Here is a 22715-nt window from a genome sequence, read left to right on the forward strand (position 1 = left end):
TCCTATAGAAAGGCTTGGACAGATTTTACAGCCTTTCGCTTTAAGTCATTGGCTATAGGCTGTGAACGCTCCTCCTCCACTGACCACGTCTTACAGTATTTAGCAAATCTATATCAGCTGGGATGTACGCCAAAGACGATTAAAATTCATGCAGCTGCTATTTCATTTTTTAGTAAATTCTTATTTGCTTTAGATCCCTGTGCAGACTTTCTTGTGCGTAAAGCTTTGGAAGGTTGGCACAGAATGCAACCTATTAGGAAGTGCGGCAGAAGGCTACTTATGATATCCTGTGCAGGATTCATGCCAAATTGAGGTTGATATGTTGGTCAAAGTATGAGGCTCGCTTGTTTGTAGTTGCATATTCCATAGCATTCTTCGGTGCTTTGAGGGTGGGCAAAGTTGTTTGTGAAGTGGCCGTGGGAGGACATATTAGGGGTCTGCTACTGAGTGACATATCGGTGTTGGACACTGGCCTGCAGTTTAATATTTCTAGGTCAAAAACAAAGTTAGGGCAGGGTGCCTTGTTAAGGCTGCCAGTGACTCTTCTGGCTGCTCCCTGCCCAGTGAGGGATGTTAGGAGGTTTTTGAAATTGAGATCCCCTGGTGTTGGTCCGCTCCTCATTCATCAGGATGGTTCCGCATTAACTAGGCAGCAATTTACATGTGTTTTGTGGAAGGCCATTGCGGCCTGTGGGTTACCTGCAACAGAGTTTGCTGCCCATTCATTTAGAATAGGGGCAGCCACAACAGCTGTTCATTGGGGACTGTCTGTGCATAGAATAAAGAATTTGGGGAGGTGGAAATCAGAAACTTATAGAGGACACATCAGGGAACGTTGTTAGTTTTTTGTGTTTGACCCCCTTTTTGTTTACTTTCTTTATTCTTAGGTTCCTTGGGTTTAAAGGTTTGGATTATTGGTCACAGCATCGTCCACTGGGCCAGTTTGCGGGCTATTGAATCAGGACTGGGTCGCCAGCTGGGTTTGCTGGAGAATGTCAGCCTTACCTAGGTCTCTAGACACGGGATGCGATGGGACGCATTACCGTATTTTTCGCTCTATAAGACACACTTTCCCCCTCCTAAAAAGTAAGGGGAAATGAGGAGCGAATGCAGTCAGGAGGCTCTGCTTAGCGCTCCCTTTAAAGAGCTGCACACAGGCTCTGTGTGCTCTTTAAAGGGAGTGTGGCTCTTGGGGGAGCCTTCATCCTGCTGCCCGGGAGAGGCTGTGCGCAGCTATCCCATAAACCAGGACAGCAAGAGGGATCGCTGTGCAGTGATCCCTCTTGCTGTCCTGGCTTCTGGCTTAGCCATGCAAAGCCTCTTGTGGGCAGGGGGAGCCTTCATCCAAACTAGGTGCATCATATGGTCTGGTGCGTCTTATAGAGCGAAAAATACGGTGACTTCCTTTGGTCAAGGCTAAGGCGATGGCTTTGGGACTGCCTTCTGCTCTGGTGATCCAGTTGGGGGAGAATGACCTGCCTTATTTAAAAGTGTGGTCCTGAAGCACCGCATAATCAAAGACATGGACGAGCTGTTGGCTAATTTTCCTCAATTGACTGTTATTTGGTCGCAGCTACTCATGCGACGTTGTTGGCGAGATCGTTGCTCCCCGGTTGCCACAAATAGGACCGGGAAGTTGGTGGGTCATGCGGTGGCCAAAAAAGTGTTGGCGCTGGGTGGTGGGGTGATACGCCACCCAGGCATTTCTTATCACAGGGATACTTTATTTTGGGCAGATGGCGTGCATCTCTATGAAGAGGGGAATGATATTTGGCTGGCAGAGATTGCAGATGGCTTGAAAGGATGGCTGCAGGTGTGATGGTATTGGCGGCGAGTGCGGTGCTCATGTGGCGGTTAGGCATTGGTTTAGGGGTATGTGGGGAGGGGAGGTGCGGCCATCACCTGCCCCTCCAATTAATAGAGTATTCAGTTAAAGGAATTCGGGGGTCTGGATCTGAAGCCCAGAGAGGGGCTAGGGCCATGCCAGGACCCCTGGGAAGACCAGGGGTGAGCACCAGTCAATATACACTGATGGAGCTCCCCCTGCTGGTTGTTTATCCTTCCAGGCTTCCTGCAGCGTGGGGTAGGAGCCAGTTATAGTTTTGATACCAATGCCTAAGTCAATAGCAGTCACATTTGTGTATTTAATAAAGTTGTGGCCAAAATTTGCTCATTAACAATTAAACCAAATTCTGTCTCCACTGTGTCTTTATTTCCATGGGGAATGGGTTTTGGGGCTTGGAGCACAAGTAGGCCAACCTCTCTTTTTACTAAATTAAGAAATTAGAAGGGTACAGAACAGCACGCGAGTTAATTTCCCCCCAAAAGAATGAAAAGCCGATCTAAAGATAGCTTTTAAAAAACAACTAGATTATTGCCACTTGTAAGAAAGCAGTCCTTTCAAAGGTCTTTCAACTGCTCATGGTGAGGAGCATGAAACAAAAACAACAATGATAACAATTAGTAGGTTGCTCAGCAAAGATGTTTTCTGGAGCATGTCCTGTTAGAACAGTCATCCAGGACTTAAATGGCATACGGAATTGGAGATGACATTATTGCAGCGGAAAGGTGAATGTTACAGTGTCAACACTCTTATCTGAAGGGGCCTCCCTGTGGAACTGGGGCTTTCTGGATCATCTGCTAGGAGGAAGCATTAGAAGAACTGTGCAGCTGTGTCACTCCTTCTCTGGAGGGGAAGAGAGACATTCTCCTGGGAGGGTCACAGCTGGCTTAGCCCCTTTAATAAAATGCACACCCAAATGACTCTGTTTCCAGCTGCCATAACAATGAATTTTGGAAACTACTATCAGATTTGATTCTTGCCATGTTATGGGTGAATTACAGGAGGCAGCTAGGTTTGGGGAGCAAGACAAAGGCATGGCAAGCACCAATAGTTAAGGATACTTCATTTCTTCTTTTTTTAAAAGCAAGGCTGACCTGGAATCTCTTATTGGAGTCAAGGGTACTCCCATGGCCAGCTGTGTTAGGAACTGCTTTTTAGTTCCTCACTGTGGGCACAACTCAGTGGTGGTGTGCAAGTTAAAACTGGGAAGCCAGTTTATAAAGTCCCCTAGAACCAATTCTAATAAACCTATTCCTAAACTCCATGTAGACATTCACAATCCCTGAATAATGAGCATGTACTATGGTGAAGGAGGTGGTACTCAGTTTCCTCCTCTCTCTCCCATCCTCCATGTATTCATCCAAGCTACCCAAGCTGTGTGTATGTAGGAACCTTTAAAAAGAAAAAAGCAGGGTCCATAATATCATATAGGACTACATATGCATAGTTTTAAACATTCAGATTAATGAATGAAGACTAAGGAATTATCCACATTTACCTTTCCCCAGCTTTTTTGCAGTGTGGTCCACGCTTTTAAGCTCCGTATCCAAGTACCCTTCTTTTTGCTCCAGAGCTTTCCCTGCAACCCCCCCCCCTTAAAACCTGAAAAGGGTGTGGCTAAGCCCTAAGAGAGGGGACAAAAGCAGAACCAGCTCTTCCATTAGACAACCTCTCAGACATGCTACACATTTGCACCTCCATTACCACTGCAAGGCTTCACTCCTCGGAAAGTTCATTCCTCAAGACATGACACTGGGGGACAGGGCAGACCCAGAGCGCACCTATGTTGCTGCAAATGTATTTTAACCTTCTAAAAAAATTGCTGCTGATGTGGGGCTCTCTACCGCCATTTAGTCCTAGTCCCCGCAATGTCTCAGTCTGAGGAAGACTCTATGAATCAGAGGCGCCATCATCTGAATAATAATAATAATAATAATAATAATACATTTTTATTTATACCCTGCCTTCCCCAGCCAGAGCTGGACTCAGGGCAGCTAAGACCAGTAAAATTACAATAAAAACATAATAGGGGAAAAAAAGAAACCAATTTAAAATACAGGTTAAAATACAATTTAAAATGCAGCCTCATTTTAATAGTAGCCCATAGATCAAAACCATAAAGGGAGGGAAACATAAGGGTCAGTCTGAGTCCGAGCCAAAGGCTAGGCGGAACAGCTCCATCTTGCAGGCCATGCAGAAAGATGTCAAATCCCGCAGGGCCCTAGTCTCTTGTGACAGAGCGTTCCGCCAAGTTGGGGCCAGTACTGAAATTAGGCCCTGGTCCTAATTGAGACCAGTCTAACCACCTTGAGACTTGGGACCTCCAAAGTGTTGTCATTTGTGGACCTTAAGGTCCTCCTCTGAAGCACATTGAGGAGGCCTGATGTATGGTCGTTCCTCAGAATGAGGCACTATAGAGGCAAGAGTCTGCAAGTTTGCAGCTGCTGCAGCCTTTGCAAAAGCCCAAAGGATGGAAAAAGGTGGCAGTAGTGAGCAGCATTCACTGTTGCCTGAGAGCAGCTGAGTTTCTTTCTTTGGTACATGGCAGAAGGCTCAGTCCCAATTTCTCAACCCCTACAATTCACTGGATATCAAAAGAGGGATGTAGCATTTCATGTTGACGTTGATGTTAATGTTAATGTTAATGGCCAGACTCGAGTTAATTGTGGGGGGAATTGTGGGGGGGGGGGACTTTAATGAAATTCATGAGCCCCACCTTCCAAATCTCCCCTGTTTAAGCCAACCCATAGCCCACTACCTGTAGCCACAGGAACCAGTAGCTCAGGCAGGTTTCACAAAATGTTAGAGGGGCAAGCTACTTCTGGTCCCCCAACATATTTTGTGTAGTGAGTAATTGTGGAGGGAAGGGGTTTATGTATCTGAATGCTAACCCACTCAAAACAGGCTTATTTTGCCGGGGGGGGGGGAGCGGATGTCCCTGTGGAGCATTCAGACGTGAAAAGTGTCACTAGAAGTCTGAATGCAGTTTGGGATGGAGGGGGAGGGGAGGGGAGGAAGGAAGCTTTATCACTTAATTTTGCTGATTAATTAAAATTGCACAGGGAAATTTCTATGGAACCAAATGGTGCCAGCTGCAAAGAGCTGTAGCTCAGTGGCTGTGTGCATATTTTACATGCCAAAGCTCCCTGACTCATTCCTTGGCATTGCCTGTAAGGACTGGGTATGTCCCTCGTGTGAAAACTGGGAGAGACCCACTGCCAATTCTTATAGACAATGCTGAACTACCTGGGCCAATGGTCTGACTCGACATGAAGCATGAACAATAACAAGATCCAAAAGTGGCACCATGCTATATTAAAAATGTATGTACTGTTGCATGACGTCACCCCAGTCTCTGTGCAGTGCGAGATTCCAGGGGTTCCAGGAGCTTATCCAGGGTTTGTGTTTGCTTTGGAATGAGGGAGAGTGGAGACTGTGGTGTCTTTATGATATACTCAGTGGCGTAGCGTGGGGGGTGCAGGGGGGGCCCGGCCGCACCGGGCGCAACATCTGGGGGTTAGGGTTAGGGGGCGCAAATCCACAGGTTAGGGGGTGCAAATCCATGGGTTAGGTGGCACAAATTACTTGCCTTGCCCCGGGTGCTGACAACCCACGCTACGCCACTGGATATACTGTATGGTTTACACATAGATATAACCTGAGCCTAAGCTGGAAGGGTTCACAGAATTAACACCCCAAGGGAGCCTTGCTTCCCCATAGTTGGTACCTTGCATTCAAACAGAAATCAAACATTGCTCTGACTCTCTCTGGCTTCCCAGTGTGTATCTTGTAGCTCACACCTTTCAACGATCACATTTTGTTCTTCTAACTACCAGTCAGTTGAGGGATAGCACAAATCCACTTCCTTTGTTCCCTTAATGGCCCATTACCTAGGCTATCACTTCGCCAGGAAGATAGCCTGGGTTATATTTTAACACTTGCTGGATTCAGGGGTTAGAAGGGTCTGGGCATACTGCCTACTACCCACCCCAGAGAAAAACCTCATAAAATATGTTGTAAAATATATACATCATGTATATGTTTGGTTTCCAGGGACCCTCAATGTTATTTGTTCTTTATCCCCAAAAGGCATGTTCCTGTGCTCCTAAAGAACCAAATGGGTTGTATTCACCAATCTGCTGCTCTCCAGATGTTGCTGGAAACCAGCTCTCATCAGTCAGCATGGTCCAGGGTTATGAATGACTGAAACTCGTTCAGCAACTTCTAAGATCATTCTGGCCTTTTCCCAGCTATTGTAACCCTGTGCTAAAGGCCCCCAGCTATCCCTGTGACATCACACCCAGTTACCCTGGTAACCTTCCAAATCCCCGTCTGTCCACACTCGGGGCAAGTGGGAAGGGCATTTCTCTTGCATTGCCAATGACCCTCAGTGGCCCTGTCATGTTTTCAATGGCCCAAGCTCCGCCAGGTCGATTTGCATAGGTATCCCAGGAATTTTTCTGCAGCTTGTATTTTCCCCTCATATCCCAAATAATCAAAATCCATTTATTAAGTTCTAGGGTTTGGGAGGGTGGTCCCCCCATAAAAAACCCCTATAACAATATTATAATACCGTATTTTTTGCCCTATAGGACGCACTTTTCCCCCTCCCAAAATGAAGGGGAAATGTGTGTGCGTCCTATGGGGCGAATGCAGGCTTTCGCTGAAGCCTGGAGAGCGAGAGGCATCGGTGCGCACCGACCCCTCTCACTCTCCAGGCTTCAGGAAGCTATCCACAAGCCTTGTGAGCCCAGGGGAGTTCCCGCGGGCTCGCAAGGCTTGTGGGCAGCAGCCTGCAGCCCAGAGCACGGGGCGCCCTCCGGAGGACGCCCCGTGCTTCGGGCAGGTGTCCGCAAGCCTCCCACGCCCAACGGGAGGTCCCGCCGGGCTCGCGAGGCTTGCAGGCAACAGGCTGTTCTGGGGGCTGGGGTCGGGGGAAGCTCGGGCTTCCAGCCCCGCGCCTGGGGGGGGGAAATAATTTTTTCCCCTTTATTCCCCCCCCCCAAAAAACTAGGTGCGTCCTATGGGGCGGAAAATACGGTAATCTGTGGAACATGAGAGCTCCATCTTGGCTAGTGCAGAGCTGGGCACTGGAAGGCAATGATAAAAATATTCAGATAAACTTCCAGTCCACCCCCCTACCTCATACCAATCTTCACTTTGTTCTTTATGAGTTCCAGTCTGTACATTGCATCTCTGTGAAGTGTCTGTGGGGGTTTTAACATCACTTTAACTTAGTTCACTGTGAGTCAAAGTTCTGTTTCTCTGAGGGAACCTGAGGGCCTGGAAGCAGCATTAAATTTTCTAAATAAGAGGCATTAGATTTGTGTAGTAAAAAGGCCCCTGGGATCAAATATGCTCTGTTCCCCCATCAGTAGTCTCTCATTTCAGAATGGACCTCTGGACCTCTGAGTCAGACGAAAGATCTTTACAATCATTAAATCAGATTGACAGGCACTGCCTTGAGACAATGGAAGGGCTTTCTTTCCTATAGTGCACCTTTGCCTTTTGATCCCAGAAGAGCTGTTATTCTCTTACAAGTATATCATTACCCAAAACTTGATGTATTATTTGCATAGCAGGCGAATCCAGCTAATTAAGAAAAAGAGCAGAAGGCAAACTGGGTGGCGAAGGACCTTTAAAACTCCTCGAGCCGCATTGTGGTGAAAGGGTTGTGTCTCCTTGCCAAGCAGTCTAGTCAGGGCCAGATTGACAAAGGGGGAACTAGCGTTTCAGGATGCATTCTTGAACTCTGCAGCTAACAGTGACCAACTGAAAGTTTCTGTGAAACCCAGATATAACCCCAGCCTGACAAGGAAGCTTCCTTTGCAGACCCTCTCCAGTGTGAAGATCACCAGAGGGGACCCTCTTGGTAGTTTCATCACCCTCAGAAGTTATGGAGTGGCTGTGGTTCCTAAACAGTGAAATTCCCTCCCCATCTAGGTCATTTAGCACCCTCATTATCTTGTTTTCATCCTATCCTAAAGATGCCCCTCTTTACCCTAGTCTTTGATACCTGAATATATCCATGTCTATATCTTTGTGTGGGCTGGGCTATCCTTTGAAACTGTTAACTAAGCAAATACATTAAAAAGACTATTTGAAGAATAGTTGCCAACTTCACCTAGAACTGTTTTGGAGATATATGTGAAATGACATCCTTTAGCCCCAGATACCCCTTCTCTAGGCATGACCTCTTCCACAACAGACGTAAGCATATTGGTAGGGAAATGCTGAGCCCTGCTGATTTATCTATTCTGGGGATAAACAGGAAATGCTGCAGTCCAGATCTGTCAATCTGTCAACTTTCTATAAGCAGCAAATCCACATTAAAATGCTTTTTAATATAGGTGAATAAGATTCATACTGACGGTTATGGATGCTTCTGGGTTTCTTTGGATTACTGCCTGCATCTAGAATGGGTGTGTTTGCAGGCTATTAAAGAGGGAGTTGTTGTTGTTGTTGTTGTTGTTGTTGTTGTTGTTGTTGTTGTTGTTGTTGTTGTTTTGCCTTTCTATGTGCACACCTCTTCTCCTACCATCAAAAACATAGTTGTTACTCTCTAAGCACATGTTCGCCTCCCAAACAAAGCTGGTGATCATCATCCAAAACGTAACTAAAGACCAGAAGATGTGCTAACAGCCATTAACGTATGGCTCCAGGGCAAAGGGGATTAGACAGATCTATTTTAAGATTTTTAGGCTGGCCTTGAGCAAACCAGTCAGGTCAGCACACAACCAGCATAAATGAAATATTGATTTAAAATGGATAAATTCACACACTGACAAACAACAGATGGGAACAAGATTTCCCAGCTAGGTACCCTCTAGATGTTTTGTACCAGCATCAAAGCTGGGCTGGGCAGGGCAGGGCATCCGCTGAGGTTCCACACCACTTCACGGGACTCACTGGCACGAGTACCCAGGACCCGCTCCTCCTCTTCATTGTTGCAACTTGCTTGTTCACCGCCTCTTCCTCTGACCCAGACAATAGTGGTAGTGAGAAGGAGGAACAGCAAATGCCACTGCCTGCTTGCTCAATGTCGTTGGCATCCATCTGTCTTCTTTAGCAACACCGAAGTGACCTTTCTAGGGTGCAAACCTTGGCAGTGTGTATGGAGATCCTGGGTTGCCCAGACAAGACATTCAGCCTCACTGATGTGGTCCAAAGGAAAACACTTGGCACCAACTTAGCTGCAGGAAAGGCTGGAAGGAGGTGTACAAGGGACTATCCAACTATATTAGGGACTCCACTCTGGATTTGTGTACGGTTCACTCCTTAGCCTTTTCTTCTCCCGATGAGGATAGCAGAGGTTTAGGATCAAAGTTTTCCTTCTCCTAAATGTGCTACATTCCCAGGTTGATAAGCCCCATCTGCCCTCACTTCCCACTATGAGAAGTGCAGAAACTGCCTTTTTGACCATTAGACCCACTATTGGTCTCATCCACTGAATCTGCCAAAGTCTATCTTTGCATGGAGGGGAAGTCCCTAAATCACCTCATTGGCTACCCTCACCTGGATTAGCTGGACAATCAATCCACTTCCTGGGGTGGGGCTGCTGTTGCATGTAGACTGCTTTTAGGAGCCACAGATGAGAGCTGGGTATAGGGTGGGGACCAAAAGTGAACAAACTGTTCCAGAAGGAGCATGACATGTCCCCCACCAAAGGTACTACCCCTTCCCTAACATCCCATACACTTCCTTGCTCAATGACTCTCTGCCTAACAAGAAAGCTGGTGTTAGCAATATTGAGGAAGAGCAACTTATGGGGAGTGAAGATGTAGTGGAGGCATGGTCCATGGAAGGTGCCCTGCCCAAGGGCCCTCCAAAACTTGGAGTCAACACATTTCCCCCAGAAATGCAATAGGAGGAATAATTTGGGTTGTAAGTTAAGGGTTAATTTTGTAGTCAGTAAGCCAGCTATTCAAGGGGGTGGCAGAGGTGCTACTTTGCACAATAAACCTATGGGTTTGATACATGTGCTTATTTCTGCATATTATGATTTTCTTATTCCCAGGGTTTAATTATAACATGGAAGTGTAAACATTTAGATAACATATTTCTAGAGATGGCTTTCTTATAATATCTCAATTATATTATTATATGTGCTATCAGGGAATCCATGCCTGATAGCTTCTTTGTCTTAGAAATAATATCAAAGAGTACAACACACAAGAGAAAACTCAAAATTGTTCCTGTAATGTCTTACTCTGGAGCATGTTCAGGTCCTTAAAAGTAAATAAAGATGTTTCGAGTTATGAAAACTCCATATTCTAGTCATGCATATCCACCCTTGGTTGGATCAAACAATTTAGGAAGGTGATGGAGTGATTGCACGCCAACCTTCAAGCATTCAAATTTACAGTGTGCATGTAGAAATAGGTATGCACACTCTAATCCAGGAGTAGCCAATATGGTACCCTCCAGACGTTTTGTATGGCCAGTGGTCAGGAATATGGGAGTATCAACCAACAACATCTGAAGGATCATAGGTTCCAGTCCTTGTATAAAGGGGTAGGCAACCTAAGGCCCAGGGGCTGGATGTGGCCCAATCACCTTCTCAATCCAGCCCACAGAAGGTGCAGGAATCAGCATGTTTTTACATGAATAGAATGTGTCCTTTTATTTAAAATGCATCTTTGGGTTATTTGCCGGGCACAGGAATTCATTCATTTTATTTTTCCAAAATATAGGCCAGCCCACCACATGATCTGAGGGATGGTGGACTGGCCCATGGCTGAAAAAAGTTGCTGAACCCTGTTGTATAACTATGGAACCCATGACCTTCTGCATGCAGAATGTGTGCTCTAGTACTGAGCTACAGCAAGACTTGCACCAGCCCCAATGTTTCTAATGCTAAACGTTTACCCCAGGTATGGGCAACTTCCAGATTTTGCTGGACACCAACTCCCATAATCTATTACTATTGTCAACACTGGCTAAGGCTGATGGGAATCGGGTGGGGAACCCCTCGCTGTCCAACTGTTGCTCCAACTCCCATCATCTCTTGCCAGCATGGCCAGTCATCTGGGAGGATGAGATCTGGAGTCTAGCAACTTCCTTGGGTACCATGTTGGCTATTCCTGTGTTTTAGGATGCTCACTCTTTTTGAGCTTGCTATTACTCTGCTGTGCAGAAACTTCCACAATCCAAATCAAATTCTCTCTCAACTTTCTCTTAATGGAATTTAAAACCAATGAAATGTTCAGTAGAAAACAAGAGTCTCTAGAAACCCATGTCACAATTAATTTTTGTAATAAAATGTTTATATAAATGCATTGATCGACTTTTGGTTTTGGTCAACTTAAGATGCATTGTCCCTTCAGGTAAGGATTGGTCTTGGCCTCAATCAATATCAACCTCGCAGTTCAATGCATGGTGATGCTGGCTTTCACAAAAGTCAATATTTGCTTAATGTGTTGTATTCTTGTTCCAGATACAGAGTTTTCTATATATTTTCTTCCCACAGCTGTCATTGAGCATATAGCTCAGTGGTTACCACATTCATCAGACTGTGTTTCTTCATTCCTTCTCTTCAGTATTGGTTTCAAACTCAATAAAACTATGATACTCTTCCACACTGACTGCTCAATCCTTTTCACTTTAATCAAGGTACTAGTCTCATTGATTATAGTGGAACTTCTTGCCTGAGTAAATCAAGCATTATCTTGTCCTTTACAAGTTGCCTCTCCAGTCCTGTTTGGAAGACACTGAATTTAAAAACTAAATATGTTCTGCTTAGGCTTATGTTGGCAGTGAACAAATGCAAATCTGCTTCTTGGTTGTATGTTGGACACTAAGCCATAACATTCCTATACTATTATCACCAAAATGTTGTGCATGTAACATACTGAATGAGCACAGATGGGCAAGCATGCCATGCACTCTTCATTCTTCTCGTTTGAACTTCCTCATCACATGAACATTCATGTCAAAGTTATACTTCTCTACTATTCACCGTCTTGCAACAAGTATCCCTCTACCACATTTTCAACAGACACGTATGCCATGCTCATCAAATGTTTTATTACGCGTTTTGTATGTTTGTGTTGTGAACTGTCTTGTGATCTTCGGATTGAGGGATGGTATGCAAATTTAATAAATAATAAACAGTGTAATGTCATGAAATCACATTTATCATTTTTATAAGTGAAGAAGAGTAAATTCACATCATTGTGCTAATGGGTGGGAGAAAGTTTATCATCGACCCACTTCCCTAGATTTTCTAGTAAGGTCCGGAAGTACATCAAAATTCTCCTTTCCACTTGGTAGGAAAATGTTGATTGACTACAAGTATAGCCCACCTTTCTTCCATGATAAAGCTGAAAGTGGTGTACATAAGGTCTCCCTTTCCAGGCATTAATCAGACCGAGGCCTGCTTACCTTCAGTGAGACTGTCATACCATCTACCCAGGCCCAAGCGAGTTCTCTTACTTTGTATAATTACATACATACAGGGCTTTTCTTTTCAGCCAGAACTCTCCAGAATTCATTTCCGGCACTTCTCAAGTGGGCACCATTGCCAGCCATTGCCATTATAAGAGAACAAGGGAGGCATTTGCAGTGAGTTCCAGCACCTCTTTTCCCCAGAAAAACAGCACTGCAAACCATCCTACAATCTTCTTGGTGGCTTTTATCTTCCTAAAGAGACTAGACTGGCTCCCACCTTGTCCTTCCACTGGCAGGTGAAGACTCTTTTATTTAGGCTTTTGGAACTTGACTGCTTTTAAGGAAATGGCTTTTAAATAGCCATTTTTACCACCTGCATTTTAATATATTAATATATGTCTGGTGCTGGGTTTTGACATTGGCCCACTATCTTCTTGCTCGTTAGGCTCTGGGTCATGCAGTAACAAAGGATCCTGTGAAAAGTTACCATATGATGGTTTCATGATGTCAATTAGTGGGTGTTAATTCCCACTGGTCACAGTCTGAGGTTGCAGCCAGGATAAGGCCCTACTCTTTGTCTCTGAAGAAGATCTCATTGGGTTAGGAGGCTGAGCCAATCACAGTTGTTGGAAATAGAACTTCAAGGAACATTCAATCAGTAACATAAGGGATTAATTCTGCAATTATTGTGGGTTACAGAAGATACTGATTGGATGGAGCTTCTAGTCAGTTGGGACTGAGAAAGTCTGGTGAGATTTGCCAGCTGTAGAGATAAGTGGTTTTGAAAGAGTTTCCCCCCATGGAGGCCTGTAAATAACTCAAAATCCCTCTGTTTATTTCTCCTCGTATCATACACTGTTCTTGTTTAGCTCACCTCAGTAAAGTTTTATCAGTTTCTTTTCTCTCTGGACTCCATCTGCTAAATTCAACTCCCTCAGCAGTGTCCAAATATACAAGGAGAAATGTCAGGGCAAACCCTATTAAGGTGGCTACTTAGGCATTGCTAATCCCAAGAAAGTGCATCACCTGAAAAGAAGACATACAGCAATTTGGATTTGCATACAATATATGTATGCTAACTTATATGTACAGATGCAAATTTAGAAATATCTACTTTTTTTAAAAAAAAAGAAGAAAAAGAAATACAACACATCTCACTATGGTGAGGAAGACTGTGACCTGGTGACTTGTGGTCCTGCTACAACTGCCCCTCAGTGCTGACTGTTAACAGACAACTACAAGGCCCCTGTTGTTCTCCCATCTTATGGTCTTGATCTTTAAACTGGACTTTAACTGGACAATGCTTCAAACAAAGGACCACTATCTGAAAAATAGGATACCTTGCCAATTTATTCTCTGTGCTGATTTTGGGGGATGTATACACCACACCACTCTCAGGAACTTGGCCATCCCATTTGCCAGAACTGGAAGTTCCTGTGCAGGTTTGGTAGATAAAGTTCTTTGCAAAGTAACATTCATAGCACTTACAACTGCAAAAAGTGGGGGGGGGGGGCTTATTCAGCCAACTTTTTAGAATTCCAGCTGCATTCTGTATCCACATGAAACATTTATTGAAATGGGATATCATTGGGTAAAGCACTGAAAAGTACATTTGTCATTTCCCTCCTATCAGCAAGAACCGTATATCAAAATAGATGCGGCTGTTTTCCACATTATTTTCATAAATAAATATACAGGTTATTGATAATACGTATATACATCTTTGAGCTTTGTCACATCAAATGCAATGAATACATTGTCCAATATATTTACTCCTGGGGAGGAGAAAATATATATTATAATCAATTAATCAATTGTTGAATGAGTTGTGGTGGATTTTGCAGAAATGCTGTCAGGATGATGACATCTATCAGCAAATCTCTTTTTTATGGATGAGATGAATATGTTACATTAAAAACCATCTAGTTTCAGCTCTTGTTCCCATCTTTTATTTTATTTTTTGTAGTCATATGCTGTACTTGTTTTCTTAGCAGTATTGGCAAAGAAAATATTACTTAGGACCTGAGCTTGCTTGCAATGAAATCAATATCCACAAGGTCAATCATTAGCTTCAGTGGCTTTCATATTTTCAACTTTTTAGGGGCCCCGCTTCCATATTAACTTGTCTGCTCAGGATTCTTTGTGCCTCTCTCATGTAACTCCTGTTTCTTTCAAATGATTCAGGGATGTGTTCTAGAATGCCAATTTAATTCATGTGCGGCACTCACTAGATTCCTCAGTGCTAGCCAAAAACCATCCAAATGCAATATATGTATCCTTGAACTAGGTCAAAAGCCAACATGTTATGATGAGTGCAGCCAGGGGACAGGGAATGAGAATAGCCATTTGGGAAATGGTGGTAGTTCGGTGGTAGAGTATTTGCCTTGCAGGCAAAAGATTCCAGGTTCAATCTCCAGCTATGGCTAGGAATGTCCCCTGCCTGAAACCCTGGAAAACCTCTGCTAGTCAGTGCAAGCAATCCTGAAGTAGATAGACCAATCGTCTGTCTCAGTACAAGTGAACTTCCTAATGTTCCTAAAACATAAATACAAGTGTTCTAACACATTAAACATTAATTACATTACTTCCTTTGGTGGGCAATAGTGTAGAATACCGCCTGCCTGCTTTCCCCCCTTCTATCTCCATGAGAATGACATCCTTAAAAAAATAAAAATAAAATGTGAGAGACGTACTTTGTAAATTAAAAGCTGAACATTTGTTCTACAGAGGACCTGAAACATCACGGGAGGGCACCCCAATCCTGTGTACATAGAAACCTGCAATGTTCCTGGTCATATTTCTCCATCCAGCCTAGTACTGATTAGCAGCAGTTTTCCAGGGTCTCATAATGAGCCCATCTTGTGCTGCCTGCACTTTAATCTCAGGATGCCAGGGACTGAAGCTGGGACCTTCTCCATGCAAAATGTTTCTCAACCATTGAGGTACAGTATCCCTCCATGTCCTTGCCCCTGCCCCAAGTTGTAATGTACCAAACACCATTTTATGTAATGCTGCAGAAGAAGGTTGTTTGGGGGGAAATGGCTTCTGGGAAAGCTCGCCATTCAGTATTGATGCTTCTCATTGAGGAAATATGAAAAAAAAACTTATAAGGAAACCTACCACTTGAAACTCAGGACATAGACAGCCAAGGGTTGGGAGTAGGAGGTGCTGCTTTACACTGGTTCAGCTCCTGCCTGTATGGTCAGTATTCAGTGCATACAGATGAGATATGGCGAACAATTATTTATTGATTAAAACAACTGGCTAGCCAGTATTAACAGATCTTGCCAAGGCTACAGTGAAACTCACCTACCAGACACTAGCCATGTTACCATATTCTCTGGCTAGAGATCCTTTGCGTTAAAGCAATAGTCACATCTACAGCAGCTGATCTCAGAGAATAGCATCAGGGGATTATGTGTCTAAAACCTGGCATATTAGCTGCAGCATGCCACTATTTTGTCTCCAATGCTATATAACACCTGGGATCTGGTGGCCCTGGGGTCTAAACCACCAAGCCTCTTGGGCTTGCCGATTGGAAGATTCGTTCAAATTCCTGTGATGGAGTGAGCTCCCATTGCTCTGTCCCAGCTCCTGGGACAACCTAGCAGTTCGAAAGCACAGCAGTGCAAGTAGATTAATAGGTACTGCTGTGACAGGAAGGTAAACAGCATTTCCTTGTGCTCTGGCTTTCGACACGGTGTCCCATTGTGCCAGAAGCGGTTTAGTCATGCTGGCCACATGACCCGGAAAACTGTCTGTGGACAAACGCCGGCTCTCTCAGCCTGAAGCAAGATGAGCGCTGCACCCCATAGTTGCCTCTGACTGGACGTAACCATTTGGGGGTCCTTTACCCTTTACCCTTACCTTATAACATCTATATAAAGCCACTGGGAGCAATCTTCAGGAGCTTTGGACCACTGGATTAGCAGTACAGTGGTACCTCGGGATGCAAACGGGATCTGTTCCAGAGCCCTGTTCGCATCCTGAATGGAACGTAAGATGTGATGGTGCGTGTGCGCAGGTCACGTTTTGCCGCTTCAGCATCTGCGCATGCGCGAGCGGCAAAACCCAGAAATAACGCGCTCCATTACTTCCGGATTGTCACAGAGCGCAACCCGAATGCGCTCAACCTGAAGCACATTCAACCCAAGGTATGACTGTATTCTGATGTTGCCTAACTCTCTTTCACTATTAGTCAGGAGAGGCCATGCATAAGCTGAACCAGTGCCTGGGTGCAGTGGTGGCGTGGATGAGGGTCAATAGAAGCTGGATCCTGCTAAGACAGAGACACTGCAGATGAGTGGTTTCCTGGTTTGACCTTTGGAAAATCTGCCCGTCCTAGACAGGGTTGCACTCCCTATGAAGGAACAGGTACTCCATTTATGGGTGCTCTTGGAACCATTGGAACCATCTTTGTCCATGGAGGCCTAGGTGGTTTCTGTAGTGAACCACAGCTAACACCAGCTGAAGCTGGTGCAGCAACTACATCTTATCCTGGACACTTGGCCACTGTGATACATGCACTGGTAACCTCACTTTATTTTGCTTTTGGCTTTTATGTGTTTGTTAACTGCCTTTGTATTCTCAAAATGAAAGGCGATACATATAAATCCTGTTCATAATAACTAAACATAATCCACAGATCTAATGGCTGCTACATGTGTTATAACTGGGTGGAAGGATTACCAATCAGATTTTAATGGTTATAAAGAATCTGGAATATATATATATATATATATATATAAATAAAGAAGTGGGAGACACCCCCCCAAAGTTATCCCATATCTATTATATGGAAACTAACTCTGCTTTGTATCACCTTTATGAAATGCTTCTATATATGAATTTTCATGAGGACCTTTTAAAAAACAAGTAAATCACAAGCTGATGTGAAAATGTGGAGAACTGTATTTAAGACTGCAAAAAGTGAACCCAATGGGATCCAAAATTGACATTTGCCCATCTCTAGAACAAATATTTCTGCAGACCAGAACACTTGAGAGAGTTTAATACTAGCCAATGAAAGTGACACCGTTTGCTTGAACATGGAATGAATTATTTGGGGTGGGGGGGGGAGATAGCCAAACACAAGCTTTCAAAAAATACCTATGCATGAATGCTAGATACAGAAAGGACTGGTCACAGGAAGATCAGAAATCATGCGACAGGAAGCTGAGGAAACAAAAAGATAACATTAAAAAGTTGCATGATTTCTTTACTGAAGAAACTGAAATCAATTAACCAAAGTTAAGAAAGAGATTATTATATCTGTTGTAAGTCTAGGGCAATTTATATTGGCTATCTCTAAAAACAATTTGGAACAGACTCCAGCACAAGCAAAATCAACTCTAAATGAAACTTAAAAGTGGTTTTATTGAAATAGATTCCAAGAGCTAGCACCTGGATTATCTGCTTAGCCTAGCATAACATTCTGGTTGCAAGATGTCTGATGGCATTGCTGTTTGTGTTGGGGTTATTATCATCTTTGGGTTGTTGTGGCTTTTTTAGATGACCTAAGTTTACAAAAATTGTGTCTGGGAGCAAGCAGAGTTATGGCCTATATATCTGAGTGTTGAACCAATCATTTAGTTGACCTCCTTGATCTGCTCTCTACCCAGGTGTAAAATTAAGGGGAGCCATATAATCCCAAACAATAAGAATTCACTATCAAAAACAAAAGCCCAATACATTTCTTCCATCATCCCAAGAATGCGCATGGGGGGTGGGGGAAACACCTGAGCTATAAAATAAGGGAGAAATATGTGTTTTTTAAAACATGGATATGAGAAAGTTTTGAAACAAAGCTCAACCCCTTTCTCCTGCTAGCACTTCATATATACCATTTAATATTATCAATACTTCATATGCATATATGTGTATATGCAATTTCCCCCAATATACACATTTTTGAAGAACATTTTTGTATGCTGCTTTCACAAATAAATGTATATTTTGCACATCCCCGCCCCCAGTAAATGCATTTTTGTATCCATTGCTTGGCTGGAGGATTTGAAGAAGTGTAGATTCTGAAGGATGACTTTCTCAGTTCATGCATATCTTTGGAAAGTGCAAATTAAGTAGATTTGCCTTTAAAAGCAAAGGGAACCATATTCACCCTATTCCTAGCTTGTGCACACATTACATTGAACATAGGCACTTGCCATTCCTACACATGCACAAGAGCTTGTGTGGAACAATTGTTTGTGTGTTTGCGAGTGTACACTTGTTGACTTATACAAGTCAGCTACTGTGTGCATAGAACACGCATTGAATGCGAATACTTCTATATTTATAAACAAAAGCCACAGGTGTCCCCCAGAAAGCCAGGTAATTGGCTGCAGAAATGTAGCTATATGCTGAATGGGTAAACTCACCCTGATACTACATGGAACCAACACCATAGCTGAGTCTAATTTCTTACCGTTCCTTCCTATCCTTTGTATAAATTTGCTTTCCTTTTTGTTTGGCACTGTTTGTCCTTTAGTATTCAGTTTGATCTATGAAAACAGCAAGCATATTTTAAAACCTGTTTTCATTTTTACATCCTTATTCCCTTTGACCCAAAGTAACTTCCATTCCAAAGCTCTGTCTTTCTAATTTGTTGTTTGCTTTCCATTTCCCTCCCGATACTACACAGTGCACTTCAAGATATTTTCTTCCTATTGGTTTGATTACGGCAGAGAAAGTGTCTCCATTATGCGTTGATTCCTTTATTGCAGCTGAGAGAGTAATTTTAAAATAGGATTTATTTATTTTTTAAAAAATATTTTTTATTTATTTTTATTTATGTTTTATTTTCTCCCTATCCCACCCCACCCTCTGCCACTCAAAAGTCTGATGATCACACCATATAGGCAGACAGTAGAGGTTTATTGTCAGCAAGAGTTTAAAGGCTCATTGGGGGAGGGGGGAGAATCCAATTAGTCCTGCTATACCTATTGGTTCCAGGAAGTGAGGAACATAAGGTTTCAGAGTCACAAGCAAGGGAAACCTAATTGCTACTTATCTTTCCATCACTTGCTCATTGCTGTTTCATAATTGTGTTCTGTTGTGCAGAGAGAAAGTGGTTATATTGGTATGATACATCTTTCTCTTTTAAATCTTTCAAAGCCTTCATGTCACTGAGCTGGATCACAGTTAACTCACAAAGCGAACTTTGCAAATGCATACAGAAAGGTATTTCTTGCTTTTGAACTTTGCAAATGCTACATATGCTGCTCTCCGACCCCTTTCCTGTTATACAAATGCTAGTGCACTGACTGTCAATATGTAGATGACAAATGTCATAACAAGTCATATTTTTATATATTTTTCATTTTATTTACTACTTTTATACACTACCTTTTTCCTCTAAGGTGCTCACCATTACAAACTATTCTCTCCTCCTCCTTTTATGCCGGCAGAAACCCTGTGAGGCAGGTTATGCTGAGAGTGACTTGACTGGCTCAAGGTTACCCAGTGAGATTCATGACTGGGTGGGGATTGGAATACTTAACTGAGCAGTTGCTATTTTGCGGTTCTGAGGAATGTTCTTATTTATTTATAAAAGTGTGGGGCTGTTCAGGGTGGCAGGAGAGGATATATTGTTTATTAATATCCTTCCTAACTTGCACTAGCAAGTTCCTTAACTTAGCAGAGTGCATTCCCCTTTACACAGCAGAAAGCTTGTTGCAGGCTGGTTAGAACCTCTTACTATTATGCAGTTCAATCTCCCTCAGATTGAATTGTATGTTCCTGGTAAGATCCCCTTTTAAATCCCTCCTAAAAGAATAAAGAAACCACAGTCTTATTCATAAGCAAGGGAGGATGGTCCAGGCCAGGAGGAACAGGAAGTTTCAACTGGCTGGACTAAACATTCCCTTGCATGCCCACTCTAGCAAAAAAGAAATGTTGTATTTGACTGCTCCCAGTGGATTACATCCCACAAAAAGCACTTAACATTGCATAGGTGTTGAACAAAGATTAAGGCCCCATCTGCACTATACACTTAAAACAGCATCGTATTAGCCATGGCTTTCCCCAAAGATTCCAGGGGGTTGTGGTTTGTTAAGGGTTCTGGGAACTGTCAGGAGACCCCTATTCCCCTCACAGCACAATCAGTCTCTCTTCACAGGGAACTCTGGGAATTAAATAGGTACCGCTTTGGCGGGAAGGTAAATGGCGTTTCCTTGCACTGCTCTGGTTCACCAGAAGCGGCTTAGTCATGCTGGCCACATGACCCGGAAGCTGTACGCTGGCTCCCTCGGCCAATAAAGCGAGATGAGCGCCGCAACCCCAGAGTCGGCCATGACTGGACCTAACGATCAGGACTGGACCTTTCCCTTTAAGAGTCCTTAGGTGGCACTGTGGTCTAAACCACAGAGCCTAGGGCTTGCCGATCAGAAGGTTGGCAGTTTGAATCCCCGCAATGGGGTGAGCTCCCGTTGCTCAGTCCCTGCTCCTGCCAACCTAGCAGTTCAAAAGCACATCAAAGTGCAAGTAGATAGATAGGTACCGCTCCGGCGGGAAGGTAAACGCCATTTCCGTGCACTGCTCTGGTTCGCCAGAAGCAGCTTAGTCATGCTGGCCACATGACATGAAAACTGTCTTCAGACAAACGCCAGCTCCTTTGGCCAGTAAAGCTAGATTAGTGCTGCAACCCCAGAGTTGTCTGTAACTGGACTTAACGGTCAGGTGTCCCTTTACCTTTAAGAATCCTTAGAGAATAATTAACAAACTATAGCTCTCAGGATTCTTTGTGGGAATCCATGACCGTTTAAAGTGGTATTACAGTGGTACCTCGGGTTAAGTATTTGATTCGTTCCGGAGGTCCGTTCTTAACCTGAAACTGTTCTTAACCTGAAGCACCACTTTAGCTTATGGGGCCTCCCACTGCTGCTGCGCCGCTGGAGCACGATTTCTGTTCTCATCCTGAAGCAAAGTTCTTAACCCGAGGTAATATTTCTGGGTTAGCAGAGTCTGTAACCTGAAGCGTATGTAACCCGAGGTACCACTGTATAGCACTTTAAATGTATGGTGCAGAGGGAGAGTGGTGGTGGTCTTTGTTTCTCTTTCCCCCCAATCATGTTCACTTTTCTGCATTTCCACATGTCTCCCTGCTATGTGATAACCTTCACTGCCTTAATGGATGGCTGAGGAGATCTAGACCCAGCAGTTTAGCAACCTGCTGGCCAAAGTGCTTGCCCCTCCCTAGCCATGAAACTCAAGTGGGGAGAAACTTTGTCCAGTGGATTGGGAAGATCTTTCACCCAGCCTGCAGCGGGGAGAGGAGTGCCTCCCCCAGCTCCATTCAGGCACGGTTGGTTTGCTGATGGGCATCCAGTTCCCCCAATCCAACCTGCAGTGAAGTTTGAAAGCTCTTTGTAAACATCTCCTTGGGAGGGTGTTTACAAAGCACAGTTTAAAAGCCCCATGTCTCACTTTGAAGTCCCAGCAATTGGGGCTTCAAAGGGAAGCATCACCTGATGTTACTGTGATGTCAGGTGAGGGACAGATGGGCACCATGGGGGTGACTGGTGCTGTGGGAGGTTGCTGGTCATGAATGGTGCTGCCAGTTTTTTGTTCGAGATGTAAAGGGTGGAGAGTTAGCAGAGGGGGTTGGCGAACGGAGAGAGCAGGGGCAGAGCCCTGTGTCACCTAATATAATGCATTTTTGTATGTTCTTTTCATTAATACATACATTTATATGCACACTTTACCCTAATATATCATTTACTTGGCTGGAGAACTGCATTGCAAAATTTGTAGCTATGTAAATTTCATTGGCTGACTATGCTTTGGCTCATTTACTGTTTTGGAAAATGTTAATTAGCTAGGGTCGCCTTTAAATGTGAACTGAATTTTGTCACCACCCCATCAGCATTCTTCCTAGAGCTCCTTTATAAAACAGCTGAATGTGGCAATCTCATGTGTACTTTCAAGCAGTGAGTGAATTGTCTGCCCCCCTCCCCAATTAAAAGTTTGATTAACTGTTCAGAGGAGGTTGACAACATCGTATCAAGAAGCTGAGAGTTCTCAATCATTTTTCTATCACTGGGTCATGGGAAAACCTTTTTTTTTTTTTTTTTTTTGGCCAGTTAGTGGCAATATTTCACTTAGGTTCTATAAAACCAGACAGAATAAAGTTGGGCTGAATTTAAGCCTCTCGTGTTGTCTGGTCAGATTGACTTCCCAGGGTAACATGCATCACAAATGTAATCTGTGAAATCTGTAAGCGATAGATGCAATCTGTGAGGGACACCAGCTGAAGGGCAGCTGTTTCATATCCTGTAAAGTATATTTTCTCTGTCTCGCTCTCTGTCTCCAAAACACTTTAACAGCCACCCAGAATTTTAATGCTGATCGCAAGTATCCAGTTTGTCACTTTTCTCCTGCACACAGGACATGGTCCAAGTTAATAATACCCTCGGCAAAGACTCATAGCTGCAATACAGAGAGGTGTGCATGTACCCACATTTTAGGGGGTTAATTTCTCTCTTTT

General features: G+C 43.8%; 1 long non-coding RNA gene across 2 annotated transcripts in view; it reads left to right on the forward strand.

The window, feature by feature from the left end:
• LOC310698116 overlaps positions 1-22715 on the forward strand; it is a 54678-nt gene that overhangs the window by 5202 nt on the left and 26761 nt on the right. The window lies entirely within an intron of this gene.

The sequence above is a fragment of the Podarcis liolepis genome (genome assembly GCF_965112155.1).
Source record: "Podarcis liolepis genome assembly, chromosome: Z".
NCBI classification, from domain to species: Eukaryota; Metazoa; Chordata; class Lepidosauria; order Squamata; family Lacertidae; genus Podarcis; species Podarcis liolepis.